The 18,199-nt window shown below is 43.0% G+C and overlaps 1 protein-coding gene across 3 annotated transcripts in view; it reads left to right on the forward strand.

Annotated features, from left to right (window-relative positions):
• The window catches only part of CALN1 (calneuron 1), a 497,807-nt gene that overhangs the window by 129,684 nt on the left and 349,924 nt on the right, over positions 1-18,199 (forward strand). The window lies entirely within an intron of this gene.

The raw sequence follows: 18,199 nt of genomic DNA on the forward strand, positions 1-18,199 counted from the left end.
TGTGGGCGAGATTGTAGCCTTGTTAACGGCCGTCTCTTGACTTGAGGCCTTTGAATGGTGCTTTGAATCCTGTCCAGATCAGAATCATTTGAAATCTGTGTCCAGGTGGAAATAGCCAGCAATTATTTTGATTGCCTCTGTAACAGTGTAACCCTGCCTTAGGGTTGGGAACGAACCAGAGAACATGGTGACTGAATTCATCCTGGGACAGTGCCCCCTCTGTAGCCTGGGGAAATCAACTCCTTAATTAAAAAATTAAAATGAGGAAGAAAGAATTTTTTCTTTTTTTTTTTTAGGATAGAGAATTAGGTTGATGCGGCCAGATGTTTGCCTAGGTACTACATCTGCTGAGGCCAAGCCAGCTCGGTTTCCTGTCTTATTTTGGAATGCTGTGTTCCTGGTAACACACTGTTTTAAAACAAGAAGTTGAAATTTACTTTCTAAAATAGGGAAGTTGAAATTACCTCAGATGGCCCGTATCTTTGCTTTTAAGTGTAATAGTCTGAACCAGTGCACTTTCTCTTGCCACATTTCTTCCAAGGGAAAGGTGGGGAGTTTCAGTTCTGGGCCAGGGAAGCCGAACTAGCTTCACGGTTGATGGGCAGGAGGTGCGACAAGCAAGGACAGGGGCGTCGGATAGCTTTCTCTCTCACCCGTGTTGTTTGCTTACTTCTTGCCAGTCATACCACATTTTATTACACTTTGCCTTATTGCACTTCTCAGATACTGCTTTTTTTTTTTTTTTTAAACAAATCTAAGGTTTGTGGCAACACTACATTGTCAGATGCTGGTTAACATTTTTTGTTGCTAAAATGTTTTTTAATTAAGGTACATACACTATTTGTACATAATGTATTGCACACTTAATAGACTGCACAATGTAGTGTAAACATAACTTTTTTTAAAAAGATATTTTATTTTACTTATTTGGCTGCTCCCTGTGGCCTGTGAGATCTGAGTTCCCTAGCCAGAGATTGAACCCATGCCTCCTGCAGTGGAAGCATGGAGTCTTAACCACTGGACCACCAGGGAAGTCCATAAACATAACTTTTACATGCACTGGGAAACTAAAAGGATTCAGTGATTCCCTGCATTGTGATATTAATATAAGCTTTATTGCAATGGCCTGGAACTGAACTCGTGGTATCTCCCAGGCCTCCCTGTAGAGGCTTGCTTATTTCCATGATGAAGCAGTGAAGCTCAGGGCCCAGTGGGCTGGGTCCGGGGGAGAGGCTGAAGGGTGTCAGAGGAAGGGAAGTGATGTGGCCAGAGCCAGGCTCCCCATGCCCAGCAGCTGCTCACTGTGGTCCAGACAGACTGAGGGCTGGAGAGGAGAGCTGTGCCTGCATGTCTCCTGGCCTTTAGTTGGCTAGAGGATATTCAGACAAGGACCTGGAAGCAAAAAGTAGAGCCCTGACTGCCTCCAAAATGAGCCCATCCTGATGGCCACAAAGAAAACTGAGGCTGAGCTGTGGGTGTTTGGCAGGTGAGGTGAGGCCCAGTCTTCCCCGTGTCCTGAGCAGGGGTCTGCTCCAGTGGAGAGCTGGACAGTGGCGCATAGATTTGGGGGGCGGGGTGCTGGTGTTTGAGTAGGTTCCCCCAGATTCAGTCACCAGTTTGCAGGAGGGACCAAGAGCCTCCTGTGTATGGAGCCCCATGGAACAGAAGCCATGAGACCTGGGCCAAAAGTCTATGTGCTTCAAGCAACTCTCTCTCTCTTTTTAACGTATAGTTGATTTACAGTGTTGTATTAGTTTCGGGTATACAGTAAAGTGACTCAGTTATACATACATATGTATCTATTTTTAAATATTCTTTCCTTTGTAAGTTATTATGAAATATCAAATATAGTTCCCTGTGCTATAGAGTAGGTCCTTGTTGTCTATCTGTTTTATGTATATTGTTGTTCAGTCTCTCAGGTCGTGTCTGACTCTTTTGTGAGCCCATGGACTGTAGCCCGCCAGGCTCCTCTGTCTATGGGAATTCCCGGGCAAGAATACTGGAGTGGGTTGCCATTTGTGGTCTGTATGTATGTTAATCTCAGACTCTTAATTTACACTTCTCCTACCTTTCCCTTTTGGTAACCATAGTTTGTTTTGCATGTCTGTGGTCTGTCTCTGTTCTATATATAAGTTCATTTGTATCGTGGTTTTATTTCACATGTAGGTGATATCATATGATACTTGTCTTTGGCTTACTTTGCTTAGCATCCATGTTGCTTCAAATGGCATTATGTCACTCTTTTTTATGACTAATATTCCACTGTATATGGACCACGTCTTCTTTATCCATTCATCTGCTGGTGTTCATCATGTGGTTTTCATGTCTTGGCTGTTGTAAATGCTGCTGCAGTGAACACTGGAGTGCCACGTATCTTTTCGAATTATAGTTTTCTCTGGATATGTGTCGAGGGGGTGGGGGTCAGGGGTCCCTAGTTGAGTAAAGCTGGACTTTGTGGTGTGATGTCGGCTGGGGAAAATACTGTGTTTGTCCTTTAGGAGGGTAATCCATACTCTGAGCCTAGAGAAAGGCCATTTATTTTCTGCTGGAAGATTCCTTCTCCTTATTTATTTATTTTCGCCAAGGTGAACCCTGAGTTATGACTGTTCGCGCTTTGTTGCAAGCATCTTGGGGCCGTGGCAGGGCTGTGACCACGTGCTCTGTGTGTTGAGCAGGTGCTCTACGTTGGCTTGCATCGGTTCAGAGGACTGCAGGTTGGTTTTTAGGGAAACTACCGTTTCTGAGACTGTCTGTTTGCTGTTCTCTTGGGACTGCCTAGTGTCAGCCAAGCCCTAACATCCTACTGTTTGGGGGTCACTCGTTTATCCCTGCAGGACACAGGGTGTTGCATAGAGAGTTGATATATTGGACACTGGTGGACACTGAAGCATCCTCTGTGGTCCAGCCACATTGGGCACAGATGTTAGTTGGGTACCATCCCCACCCCACCATAGCTACAGCCTCAGGCTTATGGATCACCAAGGGCAGGTTCCCTCACCTGGTAAGTGACTGTCACTGGGGATGGAGTGTCCCTTTCCTTCAGTGTAAGGAGCAGAGTCACCCAGTCCATGAGAGGTTATCCTCTGAGAACAGGGCCACTTGCCATGCAGGCTACCTCCCTCTGCCATTTACTCTGAGAAGTTTCTACTTCTTCTCTATAAACAAAGTTCAGGAGGAAATAATGCAAAGCTGCATCAAGTTGGTCAGACTGGAGTTGGAAATCACCCAACAAACTCAGCAGTGATGATTTGGTTGAGATCTTAATGTTCATTCATTCATTCATTCATTCATTTGTGTTTATTCATATATTCATTCCTAGTCACTCATTCATTACAGGCATGTTTACCCAAATGTTTTCTAGGCAGAGGAATATACAAAGAAGTATAATATTTGTTGCCTGGTCCAAGAAGTTTACAATCTACCCAGGGAGTTTATGTATATACAGAATTTATTAGTAGTATCTTGTGTTTTTAGAGTGTGTCATGTGGAATTTTATTAGACACATGAATTATAATATTTTAAAAACAGTTTTCTCAGTGCTATTTATTGAATAATCTTGTGAGGCTGTCTTAAACTAAACTTGCTTCTATCTGAAGTTTACTCATTTTCATGAATGTATGGTGTTCCACTGTGTATAAGTATATCTCAGTTTCTGTATCCATTCCATTCAGGAAGTGGTTTGGGGTTGTTTTCAGTTTGGGGCTGTTAGGATGTAGGTTAGCCTCCCGTTCTGTTGCAGCTGTGATGTTGAAAATGCTCTCTTCATGGCTCCCCATGACCATTGTGAAATGTCCGAGTGTGGGTGTTTCACGTTATTCTTGCCAGAAACAGCGTCAGCTTCTTGGATTAATGTCTTGGGTCTTCTTTCTACCTAGGTTACTTTGCTCTCACATCTGGAATGGTTGTTATTTCTGTTTTTTTTTTTTTTTTCCTTCAGGAGTGCCTCCCATTCGAACGCTAGATCTTCATTTGATATTTTCCACAAAATGGGTCTCTTCTCAAATCATTTTTCTCTTTTTTTACACTTGAGTCTGTCTACCACTTCATGGATTTAGTTGTTTGCAGTCATTTAAAGCAATTTTTACTATTGCCTTTAGAACATATTTTAATTATGGTTGAAAGTTTCAGTTTCATTGTAGCTTGATTTTATTTCAGTAGCTATCCTTTAACATTTTGGTCAAAGTATGATACAGAAAAGTTTGAGAGTACAGTTCAATTATTATCAAATATGAACACTCGTGCAACAAGCCCCCAGGTTAAGGAGTAAGGTGTTACCAGCACCCTGAAGTACCTTTGAAGTTTTTCCTATTATCTCTTCCTCAGTCACCTATCATTGTTTGTCTTCGTGTTTTACCCTCATCTCAAGGGGGTCACATTATACTTGCGGTTTTCTGTCCAGACTCTTTTCTTCCACGTTGTACTTGTGAGGCTCAACCATGTTTTTGAGGGTAGTTGAAGTTCATTCATTTTCATCAATATATGGTGTTTCTTTTTTTTTTTTCAAGTGAAAGTCAAAAGAAAAACTTTATTGATATATAAATATACAACATACAATTTAGTCATTAGCATGTATAATTCAATGGCTTTTAGTATATTCACAGATATATGTTATCATCAGTACAATGAATTTTAGAATGTTTTCATCACTTCAAAAAGTAAACCTGTACCATTTAGCTATCATCCCCTCCCTAGTCTTTTTTTTTTCATTTATTTTTATTAGTTGGAGGCTAATTACTTCACAACACATCAGTGGGTTTTGTCATACATTGACATGAATCAGCCATGGAGTTACATGTATTCCCCATCCCGATTCCCACCCCCCCCACCTCCCTCTCCACCCGATTCCTCTGGGTCTTCCCAGTGCACCAGGCCCGAGCACTTGTCTCATGCATCCCACCTGGGCTGGTGATCTGTTTCACTATAGATAATATACATGCTGTTCTTTCGAAACATCCCACCCTTGCCTTCTCCCACAGAGTTATATGGTGTTTCTTGATAGGTAAATACCTAAGTTCACCTATCTATCCTATTCTCTTTTTTGGTCCATTCTGTCCTTGGCAGGTATTCAGTTTCTTTCCGATTGGTAGCTCCTAGGCTGTAGTCGCTGGTGTTGCTGCTGTAGTCTTAGGCTGTGCGCTTCTCACGGCAACTTCTTCGTCTTTTACTGAAGTCACATTTTTTTATTCTCTCCCAACTCTTTGTCTTATTGAGAACAACTTGTACACAGGTTATCCAAGTCTCTTCTGTTTCTTGTCATAAATTATATAGAGAGATCTTTTTATAATAAAAATCTGTTTTTCTCCAAGTCTCCCAGCTGATGCTACCTTTGTTTTCCATTAGAAGATGGTTTTATATGGTCCCTTTTGCTTTTCTGTTCTGTTTTGTGACTCATCAATGGAAGTTTTTTGTAGACCCAAGATCTGTCAGCAAACAAGGTTTATAAAGAGCCTTTAGCTTTCTCCATTCTATCTTCAGTTTATTCCAGACCTGGGATAATGTCCCCTTTTCAGTCCCAACTGGAGAGTCCAGTTTCTAGAAGACGTTCCTCTAGTCCATGGCTGCTGGGCGGAAGTGGATTCTTGATGGCCCTTCCTATTAAGTTGGCTCCCTTATGCCACAGAATTCTATTAGTTCCTTTATTCTTCTCTGCTTCTGGTCTCTTTCCTGTTCCCAAGCTAGTAGTCAACATTCTGGTACATTTGGGTTCTCATCACTCCCCCACAAATAAAGGGGGATGAGACACACTCACCCATGGCTCCTGTTACCCTTAGAGAGTTGTGTTCCCCAAAGGAGCTTAGAAAAGAGGTGCTGCTACATAGATAACCAACAAGGACCTACTGTATAGCACGGGGAGCTCTTCAATATTCTATAATAACCTAAATGGGGGAAGAATTTGAAAAGGAATAGATACATGTATATGCATCATGGAATCACTTTGCTGTCCACCTGAAATTAACATAGCATTGTTAGTCAACTGTGCTGCAATATAAAATAAAAATTAAAAAAAAACAGATGTTGCCGAGGTGGGTTTGGGTTGAAGAGTAGATCACCGTGGAGAACACATGCTGTGAAATAAAGATCGATTGCTTGATTTGCTGGTCAGTGTAGCCTCTGGGTCCCTAGCAGGGCAGATAATGGTGATGAGCCCGTGCCTTCTGAACGTGCCTCTGTGGTGGGTGGAAATTATGTTACACTAGTTTCACTGGTGTGGCAACTAGTGAAAATGTCTCCTCAACCTCTAACATGTGTGTCCATCTCACAATAAATGTTTCTGGGGATGTGCATACATTATCCTATGTACCTTTTTGGAGAATATTTTAATTTGAATTTCGGAATGGATGTATCAATCCAACTTTGTAACATGAAGTACCACTTTAGTAGTTATCTGCCTCCATTTGGACTCTTCTAGACCCACTCCAGTGTTCTTGCCTGGAGAGTCCCAGAGATGGCGGAGCCTGGTGGGCTGCCGTCTGTGGGGTCGCACAGAGTCGGACACGACTGAAGCGACTTGGCGGCGGCAGCAGCCCCACTGCCTCAGCACAGTCCAGTTTCCTCCATGGCCTCCTGTTTGCCCGATGCAGCGGACACTCAGCATTTATCCCAGACTTTCTGTGGCATCTGGCAACGTTGCTCACACCCTGGGTTTTGGTTTGTCACTGTCTTGGCATCCTTGCCGCTAGCTGGCTCTCCTCCTTCCTCTTTTCTACTTCTTTGTAATTTCCCTCATCTTCTGCCCACTCCTGATGCACTGTTGTCTCCTGGGGTTGATTTTTGTTGTCTTCCCCAGGAGCAACTGTGTACCAGTCACCTCAAGATAGATATATTTGATCCATGCCTCCCTCCTGAGTTTTAGACCTGCTACTTGTAGCCCTATACACAGTTTCTTAAATTCCAATATCCAAAGATGAACAGATTTTCTTTTTTTCTCTTAAATTGCCCCTCCTCTGGATTTTTTCCCAGATAATTATATCCTATTAAACCCAGTAAGCCATGATGGTAATTTGGGGATCATCCTGGATCCCCTCCTTTGGTCCTACTCTGCACATAGCATTGGCAAAGCCTCGCAGATTGACTTTCTTCTTCTCCAGCCATGTGGCTGTTTTCTTGGGCCAGGTCCCCCACCTCCTAGACAATTGCAGTTACCAAGAGGTGATCTTGTGCCTCATCCAGGATACCAGCCGTATATCAGTTCAGTTCCATTTCACTGGAAGAATGCATCTCAAATACACACTTGATTAAGTTATCACATTTTCCTTCTTGTCCTACAAAAACACACACAAAGATATATACATAAAACAATAATGTATTTAATATTTCTTTATTCATTTCTAAAAATGTTTTAATCTATAGAGATTCTAGAAAGGACAGTGAATACCTGTGTACCCTTTGTCAATTGCTAACATTGCAGCATTTTCTTTCTCTCTCTTTCCATTTCTCTCTCACACACACACGGTTTTTTCAACTCTAGAGTTTTAATTTGATTCTTCTTTTATAGTTTCCATTTCTTTGCTGAGATATTCTGTTTACTGATTTAAACAATATTTTCTTTAATTCTTTTGACATATTTTCTTAAATTTATAATTGCTCTTTAAAGTCTTTAGTGCTAAATCCATCATCTAGGCTCTAGGTCATGTGAGGGTTGATTTCTATAGTCTTTTTTTAGATTACGATCAAGTTTTCTTGTTTCTTTGTATGCCTGTTAATATTTGACTGTATACTGAACTTTGTAAGTGCTGTGCTATAACAACTGTGTTCTGTTAGATTTCTTTGAAGAGGGCTGATTTTTTTTGGTTCTAATAGGTAGTTCAATTACTAACTGACCTCCTTAAACTTCTGTTGGTTTGATTTCTTGTTTTTATGTTAGGGTAGATCTCTGGAAATCCCAAGGTGGCTGGCTCCCAAGCCCCTCTAACTTGACAGGGACTCAGCTTCCAAACTCTTGTCTCCCTTGTGGATCTTGTCAGGGCTTGGTTTTAGGTTTTGTACAGGTGAATCTTATGGAGACCTTCAGAATATTTTAAGTTGTGGTCTTTCTAGTGTCTGGACGCCTGGGGTATTAATGAGATTTTTCAGACATCCCCTACAGATGCTTAAATGTTCATATCTGTCTTCCATTTTCAATCTCATAGTGGCTGCTTCCTGGTAAGTCTGGTTTAATCTCAGCTTGCACTGGGTTGCCCAGTCTTCAGCCAGTCACTCATAGGGAACCCACACACAAGCTTCTGAGGCCCCCTCTGCCTAGTTTTCTTCTCTCTGTGGCCTGACCCAATAGATTCCAGCCCCTTCTGCTACCCCAACATAAGAACTATGGTTGGGAAATTGTCCCCGGGCAGTTAGCCAGGGAGGACATGGGGCTCACCATACGAATTTCCTCTCACCCTTCAATTGCAGTCTTGTGCTGCCTGTTGTTTATGATCTGAAAACAGTTGCTTTATATATATTGTTCAGGTTTATGCTTGTACACAGTGGGAGGGTTATTCTCATACTGGTTACTTTGTCACAGTAAAAGCTTATTATCAGTATTTTTTTTTTTTAAACCTGAACCAGTTAAAAGTAATTTTCAACCATTATAGCATTTTGCCCTTTAATGTTTCACTTCTGCTGATAATTCTGAAATGGCTGTCTGCAGCCTACAGCTGTGTTAGCTACAGTGCATCACTGTGACAAAGTGTATGAAGCCCTATGTGGCCTGGACCCTTCCTTTTTGTCTGCTTCACCCCTACCTTGCCTTCCAGATGGCTTCCTGCTGCCTCACAATCTCTCTTGCTTCTCTGCCTTTATTTTAGTTGCTTCTTTCAAGAATGTTCTATGTACTTGGGAAACACCTAATCATTTTGTAACTTTCAACATTGTCCATTGTTATCCTCATCCTATCATCACAACTGGAGTTTACTGAGTGCTCAGTATGTGCCAGGAACTGTTCAACATGCAGGAGATGATTTAATCCATTTAACCCTCTCAGTAATTCTGTGATACAGATGCTATTATGAACCTCATTCTTGCAGAGGTGGAAAAGGGATATGTTCAATAATAACCTTCTCCAAGGTCGCGTAACTAGCACGTGTTGAAACTGGGATGCAGACTGCCACCTGGCTTCAGAGCTCATGCTTTTCAAGTTCTGTGCTCTGAATCCTCCCGCCTGCTAAGTAAGATCCTTTGTGCCTTCCCCGCACCCTCATGTCACTATCATATATATCACTGCCACCGCTGTGACACCTGGGTGAGAACTTGGCTGATTAATCAGACTTTCAGTGGGTGGAGAGATATTTTTAAAGCTCTGTGTGAGCCCAATGTATTTCTCATGAAGAGCAGAGGTGCGCTGCAGCCCAGGAAAAGGCTGGTGGTGGGCTTGAGTTCACACTGGAAGGGGTCTGCCTTCTGTGCTGTGAGCTCTGAAGAGCCCCTTTCCATCCTCACTTGTCTGGTCCATCATATATTTTCATTTAAAGAAGACTCCTCCCACCCGCCTTTTTTTCCCTCCTCTACTTTTGATGGTTGATTTAGAAATCCCAGAGGCACCCTACTTGCCTTTTTTGAGATCCTTCCCTCTCCAGGCTTCTCAAGTGGGGTTTTAAGAAGGCAGAAACATTACTGTCACAAGAAGAGAAGCTCTCAACTCTTATCTGAGAAGGCTGATGGCTCAAAGTTCTCTCCTCCAGAGGAGGCGATAAAACCTACACAATGAGCCACATCATCCAACAGGAGTGGGAGTGCCAGATAGACAGCTGTGCTTCTGAGCTGGGAATTAGCCTTACAACCTGGGCCTTTTATCTACCTGGCTACTTTCTCCTGGAGGCTTGACTTGCCTTGGAGCCTTGAGAGGGTAAGTCTTTTGTGGAGAGTTGTGAAGCTTTGTTAGCAGTGCCAACGAGAGATTTCTCTGATGGTAGCTGCTTCTGAGGACCCATTACTTAAAGGGACATTTGCCTAAGTCTTCTTGGAGTTCCCTGCATCTGGTTCTGAAAGTGCTTTTTGATAGCTGTGGCCAAGAAGAAAACCTGAGTACTATCCCTGCCACTTTCATTTTCTTCATTGGTAATTTATATGCCGCATACTTCCCAAAGTGATAGAGACATCATATGATAAAAGAAGAAACATAAACTGCAGAGGCTGTTGGAATAGAAATAGGAAATAAAAATTCACATACCAAGAGGAAGAAAAAAATATGACAGCCCCTAAAACTAATACATTTACTGTGAGCATTAAATTTAGCTCCAAACTTCCGATTGATTGGGGCAAAAAAGGTAACATACCTTATTCCAATGACAGCCTTCAAGGATCCTATTGGAAGAATCATCGTCTCATCTATATTTTAAATAGGAGCTCCTTGAAAGTGAAAGTGATAGCCACTCAGTTGTGTCTGACTCTTTGCAACCTCATGGACTATATAGTCCATGGAATTCTCCAGGTCAGAATACTGGAGTGGGTAGCCTTTCCCTTTTCCAGGGGATCTTCCCAACCCAGGGATCAAAGCCAGGTCTCCCACATTGCAGGCAGATTCTTTACCAGCTGAGCCACCAGGGAAGTCCGTAATAAAAATACCCAACATACAAGCATTTTGTATTGTAATGTCAGAGGTGTTGGTAGGTTTCAGCTTTTTCTCAACCTCTAATTCCTGAAGGTTTTTTGAAACCTGTTTTCCCTAGTAACCGTGGCTTTTGATGATGGTGTTTCTCAGTGAAGGACTAGGTGCTAATCTTAGACTCCAGACGCAGAGAGAGGAGGGACGATTGTAGTTTGAAAAGTCTTTCCACCAGATGATGCCAAGTACCCGTGTTGGGACATGTTTCTCTGGTTTCCCCCTCCCACTGCTTGAGATAGTAGGCAGAGGTGATATCTTGGTGTGAAAGTTCAAGGACCTGCATTGTGAAGCATGACCTTTGACTTGGGATATTTGCGGAACAAGATCTAACAATTCATCTCTATCATAAAATAACCTTGATATTCTTCCTGTGGAAGCCTCTACTTTCAACAGAAATGCATCCTAACAGATCTGCTAAGGTAATTAAGCTCCACAGCGCTTCCCCAGATAACTGAATAAGTTAACCTGTTGGGTAGAATTATTCAGCATAATCCATCTGGATACTGAAGAAAGTTTGCCAAAACTCATCATTCCGATGTTGGCTTCATTGATACAGAGCTGTTTCTCTTGGTGGTAATTGGCCAACAGCAGGTTCAGCTGTTTCCTGGGACTACTCAGGGATGTGATATTAGCAATATGTTCTAGCAGGAATGGCTTACTGGTTTTTCCTCCTCACAGGAGTATCCAGAGCATCTCATCCAAACACATCTACAAAACATTTGAAAGCAGGTCATGAGCTAGGACACAGCCATTTAAAATACAGATTTTGTCTATCAAGGTGGTCTTTTCTACTTTCTCTAATCTCAAGTCAGAAGAGCACTGAATTTACACTGAGACCTATATTGTGGTGGTGGTGGTGGCAGCTTAGTCACCAAGTTAAGTCTGACTTTTTTGACCCCCTGGACTGTAGCCCACCACGCTTCTTTGTCCATGGGATTCTCCAGGCAAGAATACTGGAGTGGTTGCCATTTGCTTTTCCAGGGGATCTTCCCAGTCCAGGGGTTGAACCTGCATCTCCTGCATTGCGGGCAAATTCTTTACCGCTGAGCCACTGGGAAGATCTTTATTGCTGTCTGACAAAGTACTCCCAAAGTTGCTGGTTTAGAACAACAAACATTTTTATCTCACAGTTTCCGTGGATCAGAAATTCAGGAGTGGCACAGATGGCTAGTCTGGCCCCATGTCTTTCAAAATGTTATAGTCAAGACACTTGCTGGGACTGCAGTCATCTGAAGGTTTGACTGTGACTGGGAAATCCATCCAAAGCCATTTCCAAGGCTGTTGACTGGAGGCCTCAGGACCTTCCATGAGGGCCTCCCCATAGGACTGCTTGAGTGACTTCATGACATGGGATCTGACTTTTTCTAAAATGAATGATCCTTTTATTATCTTGTCTCAGATGTCACATATTGTCACTTTTGCCCCATATATTCGCTAAAAGTGAGTCACCAAATAGAACCTACACTTAAGGTAAGTGGAATTAGGCTTTAGTTTTGAAGGGATGAATATCAAAGCATTAGCAGGTGTATTTTAAAACCACCAAAACACACACATATTAGCTTGGAGATGGTTTCTAGCTATTGAATTGAAAGCTAATGAAATGTTATAGAGTGTTCTAAAGTCATACTTAGCAAGTTCTTTATGCAGTGAGGAAGAGAGGGCCAAAAGTCTTTGCTACAAAAATAAGGATTAAAGCCGACCTGACAGAGTGGGTCTCAGCAGTCCCACAGGTGTGGACTGTCCAAATTTTACTACTTAGCAGCTACAATAGAGTGGGTTAGCTCTTCCCCAATATCATTTGTTCTTCAGTAGAAGAAATTTTAGCTGGACAAATGTGTGCTCAAATAAAGACTACATTTCCCAGTCTCCTTAAGAACTGGGTATGGCCATATTAGTAAATTCTGGCCAATGACACCTAAGCTGAAGTGACATTGGGCAACTTTGCTGCACTTTGCCCTTTCTATATCCTTTCCTCCTTCTTATTATTGGAGTGGGAATGTCATCACTTGGCACCATGAAGACAAAGGTGGCCGAGTGGTGAGCTAGAATGACCCTGGGTGCCTGAGGATAGTGAAACAGAGAGAAATTGGCTTCTGTTTTGTTTTTCTCACTCACAGCCAAACCTACACCCACCAAATCAGCAACCATATGACCACAGACAATTAATCCAACCTCTAAACCTATTTTCCCATTTTAAAATTAGTGTCTTACACATAATGCTACTTTGAAGAATCTTCTCCTTACTATTTTTAAGGAGAAAGTATTGTTGAATAAGATTAAAGATAATGGATCTACAGTTTCAAAGCATGGGAATTTGTCCTTTTTCTAACATATATAGACTGTATTTCAAGTTCATCTGTTGAAATGTGAAAGGAAGAGGTTCAGCAGGGCAGAAAGAGCTGGACCAACAGGGAAGGCTGGATGGCAGAGACCCAAAATGCCTCCAGGAGAACATTAACTTCTGCTGGGTGTGTTTCATTATGAGGTCGGGGCCCAAATACACCATGTTCATCCCTGTGAGCAAACGTAATGAATTTTTAGACAGTGAGTTCTCAGAAATATTTGTTTTTAAAAATTCAGATTTCTCTCTCTTTCTTTTTTTTTTTGGCAGCACCATGGGGCATGTGGGATCCATTTTTGCTTTAGTTCCCAAAGCAGGACTCAAACCCATGCCCCTTGCAGTGTCTTGACCGCTAGACCACTGGGGAAGTTCCCCAGAAAAACTTGCTAAATAAGTGAATGTCATGAAATTTGTCCCAAAGTGAGCTAGTTGCTCCTGATTAATCATTCTATGAAATTAAAAGATGCTTACTCCTTGAAAGGAGAATTATGACCAACCTAGACAGCATATTAAAAAGCAGAGACATTACTGTGCCAACAAAGGTCTGTCTTGTCAAGGATATGGTTTTTCCAGCAGCAGCAGCAGTAGTCATGTATGGATGTGAGAGCTGGACTATAAAGAAAGCTGAGTGCTGAAGAATTGATGCTTTTGAACTGTGGTGTTGGAGAAGACTCTTAAGAGTCCCTTGGACTGCAAGGAGATCCAACCAGTCCATCCTAAAGGAAATCAGTCCTGAATATTCATTGGAAGGACTGATGTTGAAGCTGAAACTCCAATACTTTGGCCACCTGATGCAAAGAGCTGACTCATTTGAAAAGACCCTGATGCTGGAAAAGATTGAAGGTGGGAGGAGAAGGGACGACAGAGATTGAGATGGTTGGATGGCATCACCGACTCAATGGACATGATTTGAGTAAGCTCCAGGAGTTGGTGATGGACAGGGAGGCCTGGTGTGCTGCAGTCCCTGGGGTCGCAAGGAGTCAGACACGACTGAGTGACTGAACTGAACTGATTCATTCTATAGTGATAGTAGAATTGGGATGATATATCTGGTAGTGAAATATGGTTGATTATACATGGCATTTAGAGTCAAATGATCTACTTCAACACTCCATGAGTTTTGGTTTTCTCACCTGTATGTGTCAGTTGCTCAGTTGTGTCCGACTCTTTGTGACCCCATGGACTGTAGCCTGCCAGACTCCTCCGTCCATGGGATTCTCCAGGCAAGAATACTGGAGTGGGTTGCCATTTCCTGCTCCAGGGGATCTTCCTGACCCAGGGATTGAACCTGGGTCTCCCTCATTGCAGGCAGACTCTTTCCTGTCTGGGCCACCAGGTAAGATGTTCTTGCCTGTACAATGTGGATAACAGTATGTAGTTTAAAGGGATATTATGAGATAATATATGCAGAGTGAGTTACTATTGTATTTAGTATATAGTAAGTACCCAATAAATAGTAACAGTAATAGTATCAATAGTAGTAATTACTGCTGTTATTGTTATGATAATAATGATGATGATGGTCATTACAAGAATGACAAGACACATCCAGACAGGATTATTACTTCCACCTTGGGGCAGATTGGCTCCTTGGAGGAGAGAGTAAAACACGAGCTAGTATCCTATGCAGTTGTCCTGTCAAGACAGGCTCACTTCAGGAGGTGAATGCCCCTAATTGGAAAGACCTTTCAGTGTGGAAGAATCTGGACACCCCATCACAATTCTCAGTGTTTAAGCCTATAAAGATGCCTTTCCTACTCCTCTGGCTTTAACCTCAGCACTTTACCTTTCAAAAACTCTACCCTCATTGGGATGAAGGTTAAGAGTTTGAGCTAGTGACACCAGCTTTCAAACCTTAGGTTGTCCTGAGAAATAGAATTAGACGTGGGAAAATTTTGTGAGTGACTGACAATTCAGGCCTTCCAACTCCTCATTGTCACTTCCAAGGATCAGGAATGAACATGCTCATAAATTTCCTTTTTAAAAATATCTCACAAGACTTATTCCTTGGGTTGGAGGGGAGATGGTAATGGGAGACAGGAAGGCTGAAGTCATGGCCAGTTAACCAGAACCCATTCCCTCTTGGGAGGGGACATTGTCAGCTCTTTGAATTCAGCACATTGAAAAGAAGTCTTCCATTCCTTCCTCTTTGTTGGACTAGTGATGATTTCTGGAAATGGAGGAGTCTAGCCATCGGTTTGGCTGAGTGTAACTTTCTAACCATTTCCTATTGCGTTTCCTTTGCTGGCTTTTTCTCACTCTCCTAGGTTTTCCCTAACCTCATCTGGTTAAAATTCAAGGCTATTTTTGTTTTAATGTTTCTTCCAGACTAGAAACATCAACTTCAGTATTAATGGTTTGTTTGTAACACTTAAGTTTTATGGTGATAGTGAAAAAAAGTGTAGTTTTTTTTTTTCCTCCCTGTAAACCTGCTAAAACGAATGGCCCCAGGACCTATGTCATGCTGGCCTGAGGAATGTGCTACCATTTTCATGCTCAGGCACAGGGCTGGTTCTTAAGCTGGTGCCAGTTGGCTTTGCTGGTTATTACTCTGCTAGTATCCAGTAAAATGAGCCTCAGGACACATAGTTCACCTCAACCATCTGGGCGGCAATTTAATATCTCTGTCTAGAAGCATAGGAAGGATGGGTTCTAAAGTTCTTGGTCTGATGCCCCTAAGCATCTTGTAGGAGATTTTATAGAGCTCAGTCTCTCTGCCATCTGGGGCTCAGGTGGAGAGAGCTGGGGAAAGGGGAGTCATGGGGACACACCTGAGAGTTCAGTGTTTCCTGCCCCTCCCTGGTGCTTCTTCCCAGACCGCCAAGTACAGTTTTTTTAGTCACACCTACTGAGGCTGCAAAAACTTCTGAGTTTCAAGTGCATGATTGATCATAATTTGATGCTACTTAAGACCCCTTCCAAGGTGCCACCTATTTCTGGGGAAAGTGTCTTCGGCTGCTTGCTAGATTTTCTTGCTGGATTTGGGGGACCCTGAATATGCACATGAAGAAATGTGCTGTTTCAGATTTTGAAACCTCAGTGACTGAGGTTAGTCCACCTGGAGGACAGGTTAGGATGAACAATGAAGTTATCAAAAGCCAGGCTGAAGAATGTTCTAAGTCAGGGATTTTAAAACCGGGGTCTGTATCTCTCTTATGCTGCTGCTGCTAAGTCGCTTCAGTCGTGTCCGACTCTCCTGTAGCTTCTGACTATTTTGTATGTTTATACATAGTGCTTTTTTCCTGGGGAGAAGCTCTATATCTTTTGTCATGTTCTTTTTTTATTTAATAAGGTATTTTTTTTTCATCTTATTTTTGGCTGTCCTGAGTCTTTGCTGCCGCTTATGGGCTTTCTCTAGATGCAGCGATCAGCGGCTACTCTAGTTGCAGTATGCGGGCTTCTTCTTGCAGTGTCTTCCCTTGTGGTGGAGCGCAGGCTCTGGAGCGCGAGGGCTTCAGTAGTTGTGGTACATGGGCTTAGTTGCCACGCGGCATGTTGGGTCTTAGTGCCCTGACAAGGGATTGAACCCGTATCCCCTGCATTGCAAGGCGGTTTCTTAATCACTGGACCACTGGGGAAGTCCCTTGTTATTTTCTTGAAGGGATTCAACAAAGGGTAACACAAGTTGCTTATCTACACCTCTTGAACTGGACATTTTATACCCATTACTCCATAAAGGTTTTGTTTTGCTTTCCTCTGGGACACTGGACAAAGTGCACCCATGCATGCTGGGGAGGTTCTTTATGAAGATTGTACTTGTGATGTGGAGAAGGGGTATGAGGGGAGTGAGTCTAAAGGCTGGAGCATCACTAGCCTCTCATTGTCGGGAGAGAAGTGGTGAGGGGTTAAGCTTAGCAAATGACAGTGAGTCAGAGAGAAGTGGGCTTGGGATGTTAAAAATACAGACACTTGGCACTGTTTGGGCTTCCCAGGTGGCACTCGTGGTGAAGAACCCAACTGCCAGTCCAGGAGACATAAGATATGCGGGTTTGATCCCTGGATTGGGAAGATCCCCTGGAAAATGGCATGGAAACCCACTTCAATAGATCTTGCCTGGAGAATCCCATGGACAGAGGAGGCTGGTGGGCTACAGTCCAAAGGGTTGCAAAAAGTTGAACATGACTGAAGTGAGTTAGCACATACTCACAGCAGTGTTCATTTTATCCATGTTAATGTTTTCAATACCTCTTGCAGACATTGTTGTCCTCATTATACAGATGAGGGAGATTGATGTGAAAGCGATGAAGTTACTTGCCCAAGGTCACACAAATAATAGTCAGTGGACTAGGATTTGTATTTAACTTCCTCTAATGCCAAAGCCCTAAAGGAGATCAGTCCTGGGTGTTCATTGAAAGGACTGATGCTGAAGCTGAAACTCCAATACTTTGGCCACCTGATGCAAAGAGTTGACTCATTGGAAAAGACCCTGATGCTGGGAAACATTGAGGGCAGGAGGAGAAGGGGGCGACAGAGGATGAGATGGCTGGATGGCATCACCGACTCGATGGACATGAGTTTGAGTAAACACCAGGAGTTGGTGATAGACAGGGAGGCCTGATGTGCTGCAATTCATGGGGTCGCAAAGAGTCGGACACGACTGAGCGACTGAACTGAACTGAATGCCAAAGCCCGGGCTTCCCAGGTGGCTCAGTGGTAAAGAATCCACCTGGCAATGCAGGAAATGTGGGTTCAATCGCTGGATGGGGAAGATCCCCTGAAGAAGAAAATGGCAACCCACTCCAGTATTCTTGCCCAGAGAATCCCATGGACAGGGGAGCCTGGTGGGTTACAGTCTGTGGAGTTGCAAAGAGTCGGACATGACTTAGCGACTAAACAACAATAACAATGCCAAAGCCCCCGCTCTGCACTAACTCCCATGCTATCCTGTCTCCACGTTGTAGGTCTTGATGTGTGGATGTGAAGCAGGTGAGGACAAGAGGAGTCAGATGTATGGTTCACTAATGAGGTAACTAGGTGTAGGTGATGCCAGTCACAGAACAGGGACATGGGAGTTTGAACAGAATCAGAAGAAACTGATAAGAACTGAAGATCATCCCACTGGAGACAGTCAACGGGCCCTTGAATATTAAATTCTGGCCCTCATTAGCCTTAAGATAAAGATTTTGGAATCTTCATTATTTTGAAGTGATGGATTAAAGGAAAGAGAGCCAAAGACAAGTACCCAAGGCCCAAGAGCCATTCATTCCATGGACCACAGGCGGTCACTGGTGACTGGGTGTTTGGGACGGACCACATCTCCAGTTAAGCTCCTTCAT

This window comes from Odocoileus virginianus, chromosome 33, assembly GCF_023699985.2.
Source record: "Odocoileus virginianus isolate 20LAN1187 ecotype Illinois chromosome 33, Ovbor_1.2, whole genome shotgun sequence".
Taxonomy (NCBI): domain Eukaryota; kingdom Metazoa; phylum Chordata; class Mammalia; order Artiodactyla; family Cervidae; genus Odocoileus; species Odocoileus virginianus.